The sequence below is a fragment of the Lytechinus pictus genome, chromosome 1, assembly GCF_037042905.1.
Source record: "Lytechinus pictus isolate F3 Inbred chromosome 1, Lp3.0, whole genome shotgun sequence".
NCBI lineage: Eukaryota > Metazoa > Echinodermata > Echinoidea > Temnopleuroida > Toxopneustidae > Lytechinus > Lytechinus pictus.
Window position 1 is genome coordinate 21,783,922 of NC_087245.1, and position 17,668 is coordinate 21,801,589.

Sequence of the window (17,668 nt, forward strand, 5' to 3'; positions counted from 1 at the left end):
CAATAGTTGCAACTTTGCCATTATGGTAACTACCATGGTAACCTTGATTTTGATTGGCTGCTAAGCCCCATTGCTATGGTAGTTGCCATAATGGCAAAGTTGCAACTGTTGTTACTCTTTATGAAACGGGCCCCAGGAGTTGGTACAAATAATATGTCACGCCTCCGACTATCAATCAGACACGTGACCAAATGAGAAGTTTTCATGACTTTACCTCTTGTTCTTTTCTTATATGATTTATTTTTCATGATTTGGATTTCTTTCAGCGAACCTATCTATTAGTCAACAAAAACGTGGGAAACATCATGTATTCAGGAAAAAGTTTTCACCTTTCTGTTCTGAGTTCATCTCTACTCCTTGCTCTGATACTTGGCAGAGCACGTGGAACGAGTAAGTACGTGTCATACCCCATGGAGGTAATGGCGTACCATCTTATTCATTTACCATAAAGCCATGTTTGATAAAACTATATCAGGCATGCTTTATTGGTTTTTTGTTTGCAGAATGTAGACAAACGATCCCTGCCTCGCTACAGACTTACTGGCCATTTGAGAAAGGAATTATAATGGAATTTACTTGTCGCTGGCTCCATGGCCTCTGTCATGTCTGGGGCCCGTTGCAGAAAGAGTTGCAATCAATTGCAACTCTAAAAATCAAGCGCAACTTGATTTTCAACCAATCAACAGCGCGCATTTGGGACTTGCGATTTTTTTTTTTTTTACTTGCGTTTAAACGCAACTCTTTCTGCAACGGGCCCCTGGTCAGAAATATAAGCAGACACATAGCTAACTTTTACGAGGGAAAGCAAAAAATAATGAAACGTTGCAATATTTCTTGAAATATGTTTTAAAATTATTCAACTTGCCGCATGTGGCCGTAACTGTGACACATCATAGCACAGCAAATTAATCTTAAATCTTTTTAATGTGGAGTCTTGCGATAATTAATAAAATGCTGGTATAAAAATTGTCAAATTACGAATGTATACACATTTTGAAACTGTTATACAATGTTTCGCCCAATTTTTAGGACACAATAGGCTTTGAGATATTATTCACGTTTCGTGATCAAATAATATCAGAAATATTCCCAACTATCTATTTTCAATACAAAACTCTTATAAGTTTTCCCATGAAGCTGGCGGCATCACAGGTCACTAACAAAGGCTACAGTATTATGCATTCATTTGTATTTCCTTAGAAAATGGCAAATTTTGCTGATGAGTGGTGTATGAATAATAATATGGTCCCTAGTCATACAGCAGAACCCTGGCTTGGCCATTGTGACGTATTTTGCAGAGGCGTCATTCCTGGGGGTAGGGAGGGTCGTCCACATGAAAACATTGGGGGCAAACCTATGATTCCACCCCATATAGTTTTGACATCGTAAAAAAATTAATAATGTATTGTAAATATGTTTTTAAAACATTGAAAAACACTATAAACCATTAAAATTGCATTAAAATGCTACTACGCAAACAATTCTTGCTTATAATTGGGCGTGAGTTTTTAACATTTATTTTCACTCCCACCCCACCCATCCAAATCATGGATCGATCGTTTTACAAAACGCAATGACATATAGACATGGCCATCCGGCCATATTGGAATAAAGGCCTTACGTCACAATGTTGATTGTGTATACACTGATGTTTCATAATGTGTTCTTGTTTGTCTCAGTACCCACTCTCGACATAAAAACAAACTGCCACCAAGAATTGTACATCCTAGTATCAAAAAGTGAATTCTTGATATCAAAATTTCAATTCAATTGCATTTTTTTTTCACTTTGAAGAAATGGGGAAAAAAGTGTTAAAAGGGCCCGCCATACTCCCACTTCACTGTAGGCCCTTTATCTGCCTGAGCAGAAACTCTTTAATGACGCATTTGTGATTAAAGGTCAAGTCCACTCCAGAAAAATGTTGATTCAAATCAATAGAGAAAGGTAAAAAAAAATAATGCTGAAAGTTTCGTCAAAATCGGATATAAAATAAGAAAGTTATGATATACTAAAGTTTCGCTTATTTTCACAAAAGTTATATGCACAATTCAGTAATATGCAAATGAGAGATTCGATGATGCTCACTCACTATTTCTTTTGTTTTTTATTGTTTGAATTATGCAATATTCCAGTTTTATACGGATTTGACAGTAAGGACCAACTTGACAATACCATAAATGTTAAAACAATGGTAATGCACACATGATCAAGGAGGAAGAAAACTTTGTTTCACAAGAGAATGAGGAGAAACTTAGAATATTTCATATATGATACAAAAGAAATAGTGAGTGATGTCATCGGTCCCCTCATTTGCATACTGACCAGGATGTGCATGTGACTGTTTTGTGAAATTAAGCGAAACTTTAAAATGCCATAACTTCTTATTTTACATCCGATTTTGATGAAATGTTTAGTGTTATGCTTGTTGGATTTTTCACTTTTTATTCAAATCAACTTTTTGTTGGGGTGGACTTGTCCTTTCTATAATATAACCTTAGCGAAAAAAGGGGGCAATGGTAATAATGATATAGATTAAGCCGATGGGGGCGGTAACCCATATATTTTTTAATAGATTAAATTTTGTTATGATTGTGTTTCATGAGATAACTTCCTGCAGTGAACTGAATGAAGGGGTAGATAATCTGAAAAAAAGAGAGATGGTTTTGCAATTTTATGAAAAGTCATAACATTTACCTAAACGTTCTTTTCTTTTTGATGAGAATATATCCTTTCTCATTACAGGCACGATCAACATTAGTCTTACTGCTGGTGTTGTTACAAGCTTGAAATCTTCGAACTATCCTGACAAGTACGAAAACAATTTACACACTCGTTGGCATGTACACGCACCATCGTCACAAAGAATCCTCGTCACGTTTAATGATTTCTACACTCAACTTGAAGACATTCTTTTTATCAAGGAAGAGAAAAATCCTTATAGATCAAAGTACACCGGGAAGCGTGTGGAAAGCCCTTTTCCACCTTTTCTCTCTTTAAGTAACCACATTGAAATCATATTTAATTCCGATTACGAAGAAAATAACAAGGGATTTAACTTGTCACTGTCTGCGACGATTCAAACTGGTGAGTATTTTTAGTGGACTGAAATGTCTCGACAAAAAAGGATTTTTTGCACGCGACGCAGAACGCGTTCAAGAACATAAAAATTATTGTCAAATGTTTTTTTTTATACCAGGCGGAAATGATTTTTCTTTTAATGTTGATATTTTATATGCTAAAAATTATATATTTTCAACTCGATATTTAAATGGTTATTTATCGTTTTCATAATTTCAAAGTAATTAACATATTAACACGAGTAGGAACGTATTATAGATATGCAACAAATTAAGTTTATTGTAGATATTGATAGATCTAGGCAAATAAAACTTTTTTTATTTTTGTTTATCTATACAGTGCGTATCAAAAAAAAGTTTACACTTTGAAAAAGCCCTGGGTATTAAAAAATATACAACATGTGGGTAGTTTTTCCACGTATAATGTTGTGTTTGGGTCTCATCTATCCAATGAAATTAAACGTTTTGACAGAATGTTACACTTGAGTGAGCACTGTCCATTTTTGTAAAACTCGCAGAAATCTGTTTGCGCAGAAATGCTCGTTTTCACGCTGTGTCAAGGGAAAAGGGCGAAATCAAACTTACCTTGCGAAACATTTCTCAAACATTTATCTTGTACTTTTAGTCAATTGAAATAAAATGGATCCATTCAAAGATTTTGTAACAATTTTGCCACTCAAATTGAAATTTCAACACTTAGTAAGCACAACCTTTACCCTTTTTGTGCCAGCTGGATCTGAGGACATAACTAAATCTAAACAAAAATTTATATCAGACATCTCCAGCAGTTTTTCACTAAGTTTTCATCATTTAAAGTAGGTTTACATTTCATTTTTCATTTAATACTTGTTTCTCCACACTTTTTCCAAGCTTGACAATGATTAACAAAATGAAAATCAAGCCTAAGCAATTTCATGTAAATCACAGCTCAGTGTAAACAAATATCGTCACGATGGCCTCGGTGTGTGGGGGAGTGGGGTGGGGCGCAATGCACTCTTCGAAGTGTTTTGGGCAAGGAAACAAGTTTAAAAGGGTAAAAGATATCTTCAAATCAATTTCATTAGCTAAATTCCACGTGTTCTTCATGATTAAGGTCTACTTTTATTCGCATAACAATTTCAAAGTTTTGCGCAAATCATTTTTCACGAACTTTTCAAAAGTAAGTGGTGCTCACTCAAGCGGAAATATTTTTCGACAGTTTTATCGTCATTTGCTTAAATGGATCTGTACCAATGTTAAAATGTGAAAAAATCTTCAGGATATTACAAATGTATAATTTTGTATAAAAGTGTAAACTTTGTTTTGATACGCACTGTACATGTGTAATATTTTATAATTGTATGTATTACATGCATTATTTATTTCATTATATGATTTTTGGAGAAATATTGAATAAAGTCTTCCTTTGAAATAAAAAAAAAGTCATTCATATAAAAAAGAGTGACTTCAGAAGTCTTTATTGAAAATAAGTGAATCAAAACAGCAGTTTCATCCTGGACTCTGGACAAACGACATACAGTCTTCGAAACTTAGGACGAAACTGCTGTTCTGGTTCACCGCTTTTCGACTTGAAAGACTTCCTTGGAAGCTGCATGTCCTTTGTCATTTGACAGTCATTTCTAATACATTCAATGTGTTTTTTAATTCGTTCTACGTCGCTGAAGCGAAAACTTTGACATGTACGTATATCATGGGTTAGTACTAGTAATATCTGTAAAGCGCTTAGACACGTCATTTAGATGTATTAAGCGCTATATAAAAGCGGATTATTATTATTATGGACCTATTAATAAGAGATGGACATTCATTGAATTCACTAACATGTGGCTGTTATTGTAATCTGAATAATATTCTCTTCATACTTGTCCACTTTGGTTATATGATCGTTACCGTGAGAAGGGCCTGAAGCAGTTCATGATTGGAACTTTCGATTTCACAGATTGTATGCGCAATTGATAAGAAATCACTCAAATCATGGAAAATCGATGTGCAGTTCATGTTTACCTTTGGTAATCTTAGTTCCATGTGTTTTAATTGGGAAATTGTCTGCATATTTTGATATAGAGGCAAATTTGTCATTGATTGTTAACCAATATTCCAGATATAAGTGGCAATTAACGTGTACGGATCGTGTATCTCTCAATGTTATTGAGGTCCTTACGTGCGTCCGGATCGAATTATCACATTAAGTTATATCACAGAAATCGTCCACTTGACTGCTTCTCAAGTTTAAAAACTAAGACCGGGAAACTGATCCGACTTTAAGTGATCATGTATGTCTTGGTAGTCATGGTAATTGATATTGTCACAACACCTGTATGTTCTTATTAAGATGTATAACCAGGTGACGGTGACTATCATTAGATCAAGAAATGCTCGCGTTAATCGTCCATCTCTTCGATCTATAAAAAAATACTGCAGTGTCTTGAATGAACCACTACAAAAACAAAGTTGAGGAGTGTAAAAATGTCAGATTCTAAACGTCTTTGCAATGCTACTACCTTTTTTTGGGGGGGGGGGCATATGCCCCTCTCTCATGTGCCCCCCCCCCCCTCTCTCGGCTGAAAAAGGGGGATGAGACAAAGAGGGAGAAATAAAGAGAAACGTCGTGGGGAAAGAATAAATTATTGTATATTATACAATTAGATCAGGCTTTGTATCACTATTTTCTCCGAGGGGCGAAGCCCCGAGGAAAAATAGTTGTTGCCAGTCCAACCGAGGATTAATAATTCCCACTATGCTTTCGAAGGAAACGCCTGATATATTTGTTTTATAGTCCTTCCTAATGTGAAAACAATAAAGACCAATTCTATCGTTGCCGGACCTAGTCGACCTAGTCCTACAATGTAGGCCTGTCGAGCTAATGCTAACCAGAGTCCTCTGCGCTGCGCCTTTGCACTCAAATTGTAAACGCGCAGGCTAACTTAATCGGATCCTGACTCACCTTATTAGGTATTATTTGAATAATCCTGTATGACAGACCGCCATGGAATTAAATTTTCTCCATGATGATCCAGACCCGATTCCACATTGTTTTTTATTCTTTAAATGAAATCTTTATATCAAGAAAAATAATTAAATGTTATAAACGGCTAAGCGCGCTTTGCGCGACCACCAAGTGACTCATTTTTTTTTGCTGGTGCTTCCCCCCATGCCTCGACCCATGGTACACCGCTGTATAGGCTTACCTCACATAATTTATGTTCTCAAACGTTTCTCTCTTTCTCTTCTCAAGAAATTAGTACTTCTTCTCAAAACGAAGCTGGAAACGAAAGATCTAAGGAATCGGAGCATATCAGAGTCTTAAATCAAATAGTATGTAGAGACAAATGGCATGCCGGTGTTGCAGACACTATTTGTAGAGAGGCAGGTTTTCCAGGATCATACGAAACATCATGGGGTGATTCTACTACAATATTAAATGGAACAAGCTATACGTGTAATGAAAGTGAGTATGGACCACTTTGTGGAGCAATATCTGGATCGAAAAAAGTAGCAACAGCTTCTTATGCCAGTTATTAATATTATAATTAACATTGAATGTATTCATGAAATAAGTACATGTATTCATTTGAAACTGAATTACTGTATTTGATACCTTTTGAGGGAACGACTAGGGGAAAAAACATTAAAGGCCAAATTTACCTCAGAAAACAAATGTTGATTTGAATCAAAATAGAGAAAAAAGAAACACTAAAAATTTAATCAACTTCCGATCGGATGTAAAATAAAAACGTTATGACATGTTAAATGTTTGTTTATTTTTCACACAAAGCACAACTCAGTGATATGCAAATGAGAGTCAATCACTCACTATTTTGGGTTTTTTTTATTGTTTGAATTATACAATATTTCAAATTTTACAAATTTGACAATAATGTCTAATTTGACCGGACCACAAAGTGTTAAAACAATGAATCAATGAAAATTATACATGTTCAGAGATGAATAAGACTTTGTTTCATAATTATGACAAGAATCAGAAAATTAAAGTATTTCTTATAATGAACGAGACTGTCGTTGGGGCGAGCAAAAATTACGCCCGCCTGTAACGCGAAAATTTGAGCAAGAAAAGTGAAAGGTGGCGACTTGACCTTTGGACCACCAAATCAATATAATTCCTGTGATCCACGCTAGTATCACACACCGAGTTATATGAGCATTGGTGAAGTTAAATTGAATTTATCGCGTTTAAAAGGACTTCAAAATGTTAAGACGAAAGCATGTCACTGTGACCTTGACCTTTTGACCTCAAAATCAAGAGGTTTACTGGGAGTTATGCTAGTATCATACACACCGAATTAAATGAGCGTAGGTTAAGTTAAACTGAAGTTATTGTGTTTACAAGGAAAAGTTAACGGACGGACAGACAGACGGACGGACGGACACCGAGCGTTATACCATGATGCGTTCCGTCCTAGGACGGGCGTATAAAACAAAAGAAATAGCAAGTGGATGATGTCATCAGTCCCTTCATTTGCATACCGACCAGGATTTTAATTAAAAAAATTGTGTGAAATTAAGCGAAACTTTATAATGTCATAACTTTCCCATTTTACATCCGATTTTGATAAAATTTTCAATGTTTCGATTGTTGAGATTTTGTCTCGCCTGAAAGAAGTTCAGCAGAGACCTAGTATCCTGTTAGTCTGTTCCAGAATGTTAAAGTTTTTGTTCAACTTGCTCCCATTTCTTTTATTCCTGCATCAATTATGTTCACACGTAGTACATAATGATCCTTGGGTAATACCACATGTGAGTCTATGACGATGATGGGGACAAAGGTCCTATAGGCGTCAAAAATTAAACTGATTTGAGGTCATGTCCATCCTTTTTTATTTTTTGTGCAACTGTTTCAATTTTTTTTATATCTGCATCAATTTTGATCATACTTGGTTCAAATGATCATTGGGTAATACCGTGTGTGTGTGTGTGTTGTTAAGGATGATGGGTATAAGGGTTAAAAGGTCCATTTTTGTGCAAATTGCTTTAATTCCTTTATTTCTGCACCAATTTAATTGGATCACACTTGGTTCAAATGATCCTTGGGTAATACCCCATGTGTGTTGTATGAAAATGATGGGGTCAAAGGTCACATAAGGGTCAAAAGATCAAATGATATGAGGTCATGTCCATCCTTTTTTAAGTTTTTGTTTTTAATTTTTTGTTCAACTTGCTCTCATTTCTTTATGTCTGCATCAGTTGTGTTTAAACTTGGAACAAATAATCATAATACCACACGTGTGTTTTTGAAGAAGATAAGGTTAAAGGTCATCTAGGGGTCAAAGATCATATTGCATATTAAATCAGGCAAGACTTGTGGTTCATGAACCACCTTGTTCTCTTTTTTATTTAAATCAAGTTTTTGCTTGGGTGGACTTGTCCTTTAAAAGTGATATTTGATTTTTGTATACATTTTTGTAGACAGTTTTTATTGTTTGACATCAACATTACTTTTTCTCTTCACTGTCTTACAGAAACTCACCGTCTTAGGGATTGTAACTCTTCGATATCCCAGTGTTCGAAGACTTCTAACTCAGTGATTGTAACCTGCAACGGTGAGTGTGTGCAAAGATTACAGTTGGCAAATAGTTAGATAATTCATCAGGGTAAACTTATATTAGTTAAATGAATTCTAAAACACATGACATTATCATGATTATGATGGGGTGACCATAATTTGCGCACATTTTAAAAATGATCATGAAGTTTTTTTGCACTCAAAAAATTATCACAGTTCACACAAAATTAATCAAAATTGTCAATACCAGACGGAAGGCAAGATTCCAAGGTCAAATTCGCTTGACGGAATTATAAAGTAGGTCAAGGGTTTTGCTCGTATCGCGATCTCAAAATTCAACGGCGATCGACTGGTGCGCGCTCGGCTGAAAAAGTGTCATAAAAACGTGTGACCTTAATTTGCGCACGGTCGTTTTGCAAAGCTTAAGAAAAGAAATCAAGCAGACAAAGGTAAGATAATTATATCAGATGGAGGTCAAAATGCCATAAATTCGGTTAGTTTCACATTTTACTTACCTTTTTGGAGACCTCTGCTTGCAAACTGGTGATTTCTTGATGCTTGCCGAGAAGATCGGATTTTTTCGGAGCGGACGCAAAAGGTAACAAATTCGCCAATGTTTTGCCAATATTTTCACAATTTGAGACCTAACCTTCGAGAAAATTACCATACTGAGTAATTTTTTTTCTGTTGGTGAAATCAGTTTTTCAAGAGATTTTCGACCGGGCGTAAAATTAGGTAACGCGCGAATTAAGGTCACACCACCATATTTAAATGAAAAATCGTCAAATTAAAAGCCTTAAGTACTCTGAGAAAATAGGCATAAAGCTCTGGTGCAAGTTTGAAATGTGCGTTATTATTATTGTTATTATTATTATTATGAAAATGCTTACCATGATTTTCTTATTTACGAAATAATTGGATATATTCATTTGATTTGCTAGTTCATTACGATTAACTTGCACGCCGAATAAAAAGTACACAATTTTCCTGCGCGCGCGCTGCATCTCCCTATGAACGCACTATCCCAAGATCATCGCGCAAATGGGCGTCCATTTCCTCTCATGAGCCTGCACGCAAGACATGTTGCCACGCAAGGCGAGGGGTAAGTGGGAGGGTTCAAATGAATATATCCAGTTAATTCGTAAATAAGAAAATCATGGTAAGTATTTTCATAATTTACTATCAATAACTGGGATATATTCATTTGATTTGCTAGACCAACACGGATTCAACGTGAAGGGAGGCATGTCTAGAAAAAAAGTGCGCAAAATAAGGGAGATTAAGACACGGAGGCCGCTGCCTTGAGGGCAGAGGAGGCAAATAAGGCCTCTCCCGAAGGAATGTCCTTTAAATAAAAGGAATTAAAGGAGTTGGAAGAGCGCCAAAAGGCAGCTCTTAAAATGTCGTCTAAGGCGACTCCATTGAAAAGAGCCCCGGCCAAGAAGTAGCGATACTTTGTGTATCATGGGCTCTCGGCCTAGTGTCCGAAAGGAGAGCATCATCACCAGCTGATTTGATCGCCTCAACGATCCAGCGGGAGATGGTGTCTCGCGACGCTGCCACAAACGGCTCGCGCGACGTGACAAACAACTGATTTGCGAAGCGACTTCGTTCTATCCAGATACCATTTCAACGCCCTGACCGGGCACCAGACTTTGTCCTCGGCAACCGAGGAAAGATCTGAAAGAGGAGCTAGGAAGAACTCAAATCGAACGAGAGGTGGTAGTCTGATTCTTGCCAATGAAAGACAGTGTGGGGATCAAGCGGACTCCACGCCGTTCCCACCGGATGTGACCGGAAGAAATACACAAAGCGTGAATAGGCTGCGTCTTTGACCGGATGCTACAGCAATTAGAAAGGCAGTCTTAACAGACAAATTATGCAAGGAGCTCTTGGCCAGAGGCTCAAATGGAGGTTTAGCCAAGGCGTTAAGCACAGCCGGTAGACACCAGGAAGGAGCCAGACTTTTCTTCGGAGGTCGCTTTAGGAAAAACGCTCTCATCAGTCTAGAGAGAAGACTGGCATTAGGGACGTTGGAGCCATCTGGGAATCCGGAATGAAACGCGGCAATAGCCGACCGGAAGCCCCTAATGGTAGAAAGCGAACGACCGATGTCGAAAAAGTGAACAAACAAATCCGCGATCGCGGCAAGAGAAGCGCTGCGAGGATCAACAGACCGCGCAGCGCACCAATCTGAAAATCGGCCCAAACGAGAATTGTAAAGATCAAGAGTCGAGTTTCTCCGACTTTGCATCACCAATTGTGAGGCACGATCAGAAAGGCCTAACGCTCTCGCGTCCTGCCCGATAACGCCCATGCAGTTAAGTGGAGGACCGCTGGACGAGGATGCACGATTCCCGACAGAGGTTGAGATACTATTTCTGATCTCAGAGGAAGTATGAGCGGATCCCCCTCCAACAATTCTAGGAGCTGTGGTAATCAGCACCTCCTTGGCCAATTGGGGGCCAATAGAAGAAGCCAAGCTTGGTCTTCCTTCACTTTCCTCAATACCTGCGGTATTAGGTGGAACGGAGGAAACGCATAACACCTCCGATCCAGCCAATGAATGGAGAATGCATCCAGGGAAGTTGCTTCTGTTTCGTTGACACGAGAGCAGAACATCGGTAACTTCCGGTTGAGAGCCGTGGCAAACAAGTCTATTTCCAGGGGCCCCCAGTGGGCTTGGACAGACTGAAATATCTCCGGGTGAAGCGACCATTCGGATGGTAGGCACCGGCCCCGTGACAGAAAATCGGCTATCAGGTTGTCGCTGCCTGGAATGTACGAGGCAATTGGAACGATCTTCGCATGGCGGCACCACTCCCAGAGCTCCGCAGCGAGGGCGTTGAGAGAGCTCGATCGGGCCTTGAGGGCCTTGGCGATTGATGTACGCCGCAACTGACTTGTTGTCTGTGCGAATCAGGACCGTTCGTTCGACTAACCTGTGTCGGAAATGCTGAAGGGAGTTCATGACAGCCTTCATCTCCAACACATTGATATGAGGTAAGGTGCGTTGGGACGACCAGACACCCGAGGTCATCTCCCCCGCACAATGGCCGCCCCATCCCGTAAGCGACGCATCTGTAGTCAGAGCGGCTGATGGGAGGGGAGTGCGGAAGGGCTTGCCCCTCGCTACAAAGGACGATCGCATCCGGGCGGCCAGGCTGAGACGGATCTCCTGAGACAGTGGGATCCGGAGATGCAGAGAATCTACGCTCGGTCTGTAATAGCGCAGGAGGTGTCTCTGAAAAGGTCTCATAAGCAGGCGACAATCCCAAAGGATGTCGACAAGGCTTGCCATAAACCCGAGCAACCTCAGCCATGTGCGAGCTTTCACAGAGCTGCGAGCCAGAGAGACGATTGCCCGAACTCTGTCGGGGCTTGGTCGAGCGATCTGGTTTGGCAGGTCTAGAACCACGCCCAAGTATGTGGGTACGCGGGAAGGCGAGAGATCCGATTTCTCCCAATTCACTACGAATCCCAACTCCTGTGTGACCCGCAGGAGAAGGGATACGTGTAAAAGGAGTTTGGTCTTTGAACTTGCGGCTAGCAACCAGTCGTCTAGATAAACGAAAACCCTGAGGCCTCGTTCTCTCAGGTGGGCGTCCACTGCTGTGACCACCCTAGTGAAGACTCTTGGTGCCGGGCGTAAACCGAAGGGCATTGCCCGGTATCTGTATGTCGCTTCAACCCAACAGGTCCCGTGAAGCGGAATGAATTGGTATGTGGAAATAGGCGTCCCTGAGGTCTAGGGAGACGGCCCAATCCGATGCCTGTAGAGACGGCAGAATCGATGCTAGTGTTTCCATTCTGAAATGGTCTGGCTGGATGAATTTGTTGATCATTTTCATGTTCAAAATCATCCTCAATTTCCCCGAGCGCTTGGGGACGACGAAGATAGGAGAGAGACAGAGATGTGGACTGTCTGGAACCCTCTCTATCGCCTCCTTCTCCAGCAGTGCACCGTTTTCTGCTTCGATGTACTGCTGATGAAGAAAAGAAACGGTCGGCGGGGCGGATCGAATCGCGCCGTGCGGGAAGGCCTCTATATTGATATAGAAGCCATCTCGCACGACAGATAAGATAAAAGCGTCGGAGACGACCGCCGACCGGTCCCAGCGCTCGGGAAAACCCGTCAAAGAGGCTGTTTGGGCCTGGCCGGAGCCCTGTAGGCTGGCCGGCTGCCCCTACCCCAACCACCACGTGAGGTACTCACCGGAGGTCTAGTGCGAGCTCTGCGACTTGGCGGCGCGGGTGCACAGGGTTGAGATGGGGCCACCACGGGACGAAAGGAAGGACGGGCCTTGGGGGCCGGCTACTTCGTGGGTGGAGCCATCGGGCGCGAGGCTTTGAGTTCTTAAAGAAGCTCCGAAGCCTGTTTGCGTCCGTCGATCTCTTCTTTGAGAAGAGAGGCCACCTCGCCCCCGAACAAATGTTTGTTCGATTGGGGGACGCCCGGGAGGAACTCTAGAAAGTCCTTGGACGCGATGCCCAGTCTACTAAGGACGCAAGTTCTGCACGAGTTGGATGCAGTAGTGGCTGCAGTAGCTAGTTGCATCCAGAGCTCGCCTACCAAGGACAAAAGTGCCTCATCAAGAAGGACACTGTCGTTGGCTGTCACTTCCAGTTTGGAGGACTGTGCTCTTAAACCGAGCAAGGCCCTGAAGAAGGCTGTAAGTCTGAGGGCTGAACAAGTCAAGGCCTCATATCTAACGTCCGCTTTCTCAACAGTGGCAAAATGACTGGAAGAGAAACGGGTCCCCAAACGTGCCCCGATGCGGTTAAGCTGGGGGGAGAACGTCTTGGGGGTGAAGAACGCCTCGGTGTTGTCCTTGGAGAAGGCAAAGTTCTTTCCGAAGGACACCGGTTTTCTTCCCTGGGCGGCAGGCATGCTAGCCTGTAAGGCCGCCCTCTCGTATGCAGCCTTGAAATCATTGGTGAGTGGAATACCTTGAGGGGTTTTCCGTGGCTGCGAGAAGAAAAGAGAGTCCATATCTCCCTCTACCGGCTCATTAGCAGGGTAGATGTGCGGAAGATATCTATGGAGGATCTCTGTGGCGTCCTGGGCCGTGCTGGCAGACGGTTGAGGAGCCGGGCTACTCGGAGGATCGGGATTGAACTTGTCCTCCGATAAAGCCTGTTCCGCCTCCAGAGGGGGGAACCAACCCACGTCTCCTCACTTGGCGGAGCCCCGAGGGTAGCAGGCGCCCGTGAAAGGCTTGAGTGGCGGTGCTTCGCCGACGCTCCCTTGAGGAGTCTGACACGGCATCGAGCCTAGTCTGTGCCAGAAGGAGAGGCCCGTGCTCTTCCCCGGTCTTTGGGTGACCCGATAGCCGGTGGGTCTGGCAGCCCTGGAGGAGTCGGCGTTTTCTGAGCTAGTACGACGCTCCCCAAATATGGTTCAGGTTCCGGGACGGAAGCCTGGGCTATCACTTTGCGGGCACGTGGTTGCAGTTCCATGGTTCCACCCTTCTTTAGTTGGGCACATGGACGCGCTTCCACGGTTCCACCCCCATGGGCACGTGGACTCGGATCCATGGTTCCACCCTTCTTAGAACCCACGAGGGATCTTTCTCTGTTGCTTTCTACATTACCACTGGTAAGGAACAGAACCCCGGTGTTGGACACCTCTCCAGCGGCCATTTCGAGCTCTTCTAGGGAGGAATCCGAGAGGCTAATGCTCACATAGACGTAAATCTAGTAGCGAGTAGAAAGAACAAAACAGAGAAAACGGGAGGGGGGGGGGTAGGGGGTGAAAAAACCCCAACCCCAGAAGTCAAGAGACTTCAAACAAAACGAACTGCGAGAATAAGTAAATTTAATTAAATTCAATATCTCAAAGGATAAGTACAAAGAAGTACTATCACAGTTAAAGGGAACAGTAATAATTAAGAAATTTTCATGAAAAAACTCTCCTTTTTTTTGTTCGTTAAGAAAACACAACAAGAAAACCGCTCCTGCTAGATTCCTGAAAGAACCACCTAAGAAAAAACGCAACGTTTTTTTTTTTGTGTGTGAAAACCTGTTCAGAAAAAAAAAAATTATAAGTCTGAGGTTAAGAACAGGATCAGCTGAGAAAAAAAAAAGCTAATCTGAAAAGGAAAGAAGAAAATAAAAGCTTGCTTTCCTGAAAAAGGAAGACCTGGGGCCCATTTCATAAAGGTACAGCGTCAGCGTCAAGTCCCAAAACAGCGTCAAATTTTCACTTGCAGCTTCAAATTCAATATTTGACGCTGCAGCGCATTTCATAAAAAGTTGACGCTCCAGTGGGAGCGTCAACTTTTTACTGGAGCGTCAAGTATGGTTACTGGAGCGTCAAATAGGGTTAAATATTTGACGCTGGTCATGGGGGAGCGTCAAGTTGACACTGTAAAAGGTTTTCATTGTGAAGAATGGCATACGTTGTGCTCAGGCATGCCCAATGGGCTCTTACAAGAGAACGGATATCTAGAGCAATGTCTATGATAATAATGCTAATGAAGAATAATTTAAGGTAATGCTTTCTAGTAGAAATGCCGTTTCTTTTTTTTTTGTTCTACCTATCCCCCCCCAAAAAAAATGTTTAAAAATTCCTCCGAAACAGCAAATTTTCCAGTCTTTCCCAGGGCAGGCAAATGGAAAAAAAGGGAGGTTATAGACAGACTTAAAAAAAAAAAAAATGGAGAGGATTTTTTTTTCTTGTGGGAAAAAAAAGACAGGTAGATCTATTATGTGTGTGGAAGTGTTTAATTCAAGGCCTAAATTAAAAAAGCCCTAGACCATAAAAAAGGTTACACTTCGTAATTCCGAACGTTCTTTATTCCGAAGGTCCGTAATTCCGAAACACGTAAATTGCCTATAAGGCTATACCCCGACCTTCGTTAATCTGAAAACGTAAAAGGGTTCGTTAATCCGAACATTTGTGGCGTTATTCCGAAGGTTCGACAATCCGAAAACGAAATAAGGTTTGATGTTCCGAAGGTTCGTTAATCCAAGAACGAAATAAGGTTTGTTAATCCGAAAACGAAATAAGGTTCGTTAGTCCGAAAACGAAATAACGTTCGTTAATCATTTCGTTTTCGGACTAACGAACCTTCGGAATTATGAACCTCACTTCGTTTTCGGACTAACGAACCTTCGGAATAATGAAGCTTCGGAATTAGGAATGTATGCGATTAAAAAATGATTGCTTTTTTTTTCTGTTTCTGACTTTCTCACAAAAAAAAAGTTGTGGCCATGGCATTGTTGAATCCATTTACTGAATGGTTATTCACCGTTGAAACCGATAACTTAAAAATCATTTCCATTTTTAACAAAAATAATCTTTTAAGGTCATTTTCGATGTTTCATGCATAATTAGAGCCTACACATTTACTTGCTTCAGGGTGATTTTTAATAGCACTGCACCAGCAGTGGCCTGCGCCTGCCTTGTTGTTGATACAACCTTGCATTACCGACACAAATAGTCAAGTGTGGGACTGGGATGAAAATTGTACGGTAGAAACTTTGTTGAAGGTGAAATTTCGACCGGCAATAATAATAAATTTTCCCCCTTTTTAAGATAATTTTTTCCCTGGCATAGGGCTAAATTAAATCAATTCTCTGAAAACTTACACAATGGAGAAACAATGCTATGCCATCCTGTGACAAATTTATATTTTCTTCTTACTCTCTTCTAGAATTGCAAACTATCGCCATAGAGCCATCACTCTGCTTCAACTGCTAGTCTTATGCTGCAGACCCTGTTTGCAGCTGCTAAATAATAATTTCGCTCCCGAAAAAATTAATGAGCAAAAAAAATTCTCTTTCAATTTTTTTTCTTCTAATTTTGCTTCTCAAAGGTGGGGGGGGGGCCACGGGCCGGCTGTGCCCCCCCCCCTGGATCCGCCAGTGCGTTCTACTTAAACTTATGACTTGAATTGAAAACAAAAAACTGGAGAGAAAGGGGATTTCCCCCTAATCAGCCTCGTACATGACTATTCAAATAAATAGCTGGAAAGTCAAGCTGACTTTCCAGCGAATGTGCTTTTATGAAATGCAAAGTTGCTAGCATAGCAAGTAAAAGCTGCTATTCTACCAGAGTTGCTATCATAGCAACTTGCTATGATAGCAACTCTTTATGAAATAGGCCCCAGAAGGAAATTAGCGAGAAGGGACGCTAACAAGAAACGGCTTCCTTAAAAAGAAATAAATTTTTCTTGCGAAGGAAAAAAAAAATAAACGAATTTCTTAAGACAAGGTCAAAGATAATTTTTTTTTAATTAGAAGTAATTAATTAAATAATTAATTAATTCAATTAATTAATTCACAATAACAAAGGAATGCAAGAAGTGATTGGAACAAAAGAACAATCAACTAACTCGAAACAAGAACAACAGAAGTTCAAACGAGTTTCAGATAAACACGACTCTCCTGACAGTCCAACAGAACCTATCTGTGGAAAGAAAAATAAAATTCAAAGAAATTCAAGACGTAAGCGTAGAAGCGAGAAGTCAATGAAATAAAAAGAATTAATAAAGAAAAAGGAGAGCGACGGCTCAACGCCCGCGACACGCAGGAGCGCGGAGCTACGCGGAGGGGAAGCGAAAGCAACCCATCCTGCGAGAAAACGTATCTTATGTTTAGACTCACAAGAAGAATAACAAAATACGTGAAAATAAATATCACGGAGGGCTCCGCGCGATGGGATATGCTTAAAACAATCTTAAATAAAAATAAAAAAGATTGAACTAAGGGAACAAATGCAAAATATAAGAATCCAAAGTATGAAACGAAATTGCAATTTTGGGAGTGTACTTAGCTTGCGACTAAACTCGACGGCAGGCGAAAGTAAAAGAGGAAATGGACGCCCAATTGCGCGATGATCTTGGGATAGTGCGTTCGGTGCGTTCGTAGGGAGATGCAGCGCGCGCGCAGGAAAATTGTGTACTTTTTTTTCGGCGTGCAAGTTAATCGTAATGAACTAGCAAATCAAATGAATATATCCCAGTTATTGATAGTAAATTATTATATTATAATTATTATGATTATTATTATCATGTTATTATTTAGCATTATTATTTAGTAATAAACTGCGCTTTTCCTAGAATGA

At 40.6% G+C, this 17,668-nt stretch overlaps 1 long non-coding RNA gene across 1 annotated transcript; it reads left to right on the plus strand.

Annotated features, from left to right (window-relative positions):
- The first annotated feature begins 270 nt into the window (after positions 1–270).
- On the plus strand, positions 271–8,635 carry LOC129264448 (uncharacterized). Its single transcript, XR_010294775.1, has 4 exons — positions 271–390; positions 2,743–3,084; positions 6,313–6,525; positions 8,555–8,635. It is a non-coding gene; the product is annotated as an uncharacterized LOC129264448 (long non-coding RNA).
- Positions 8,636–17,668: the final 9,033 nt, after the last annotated feature.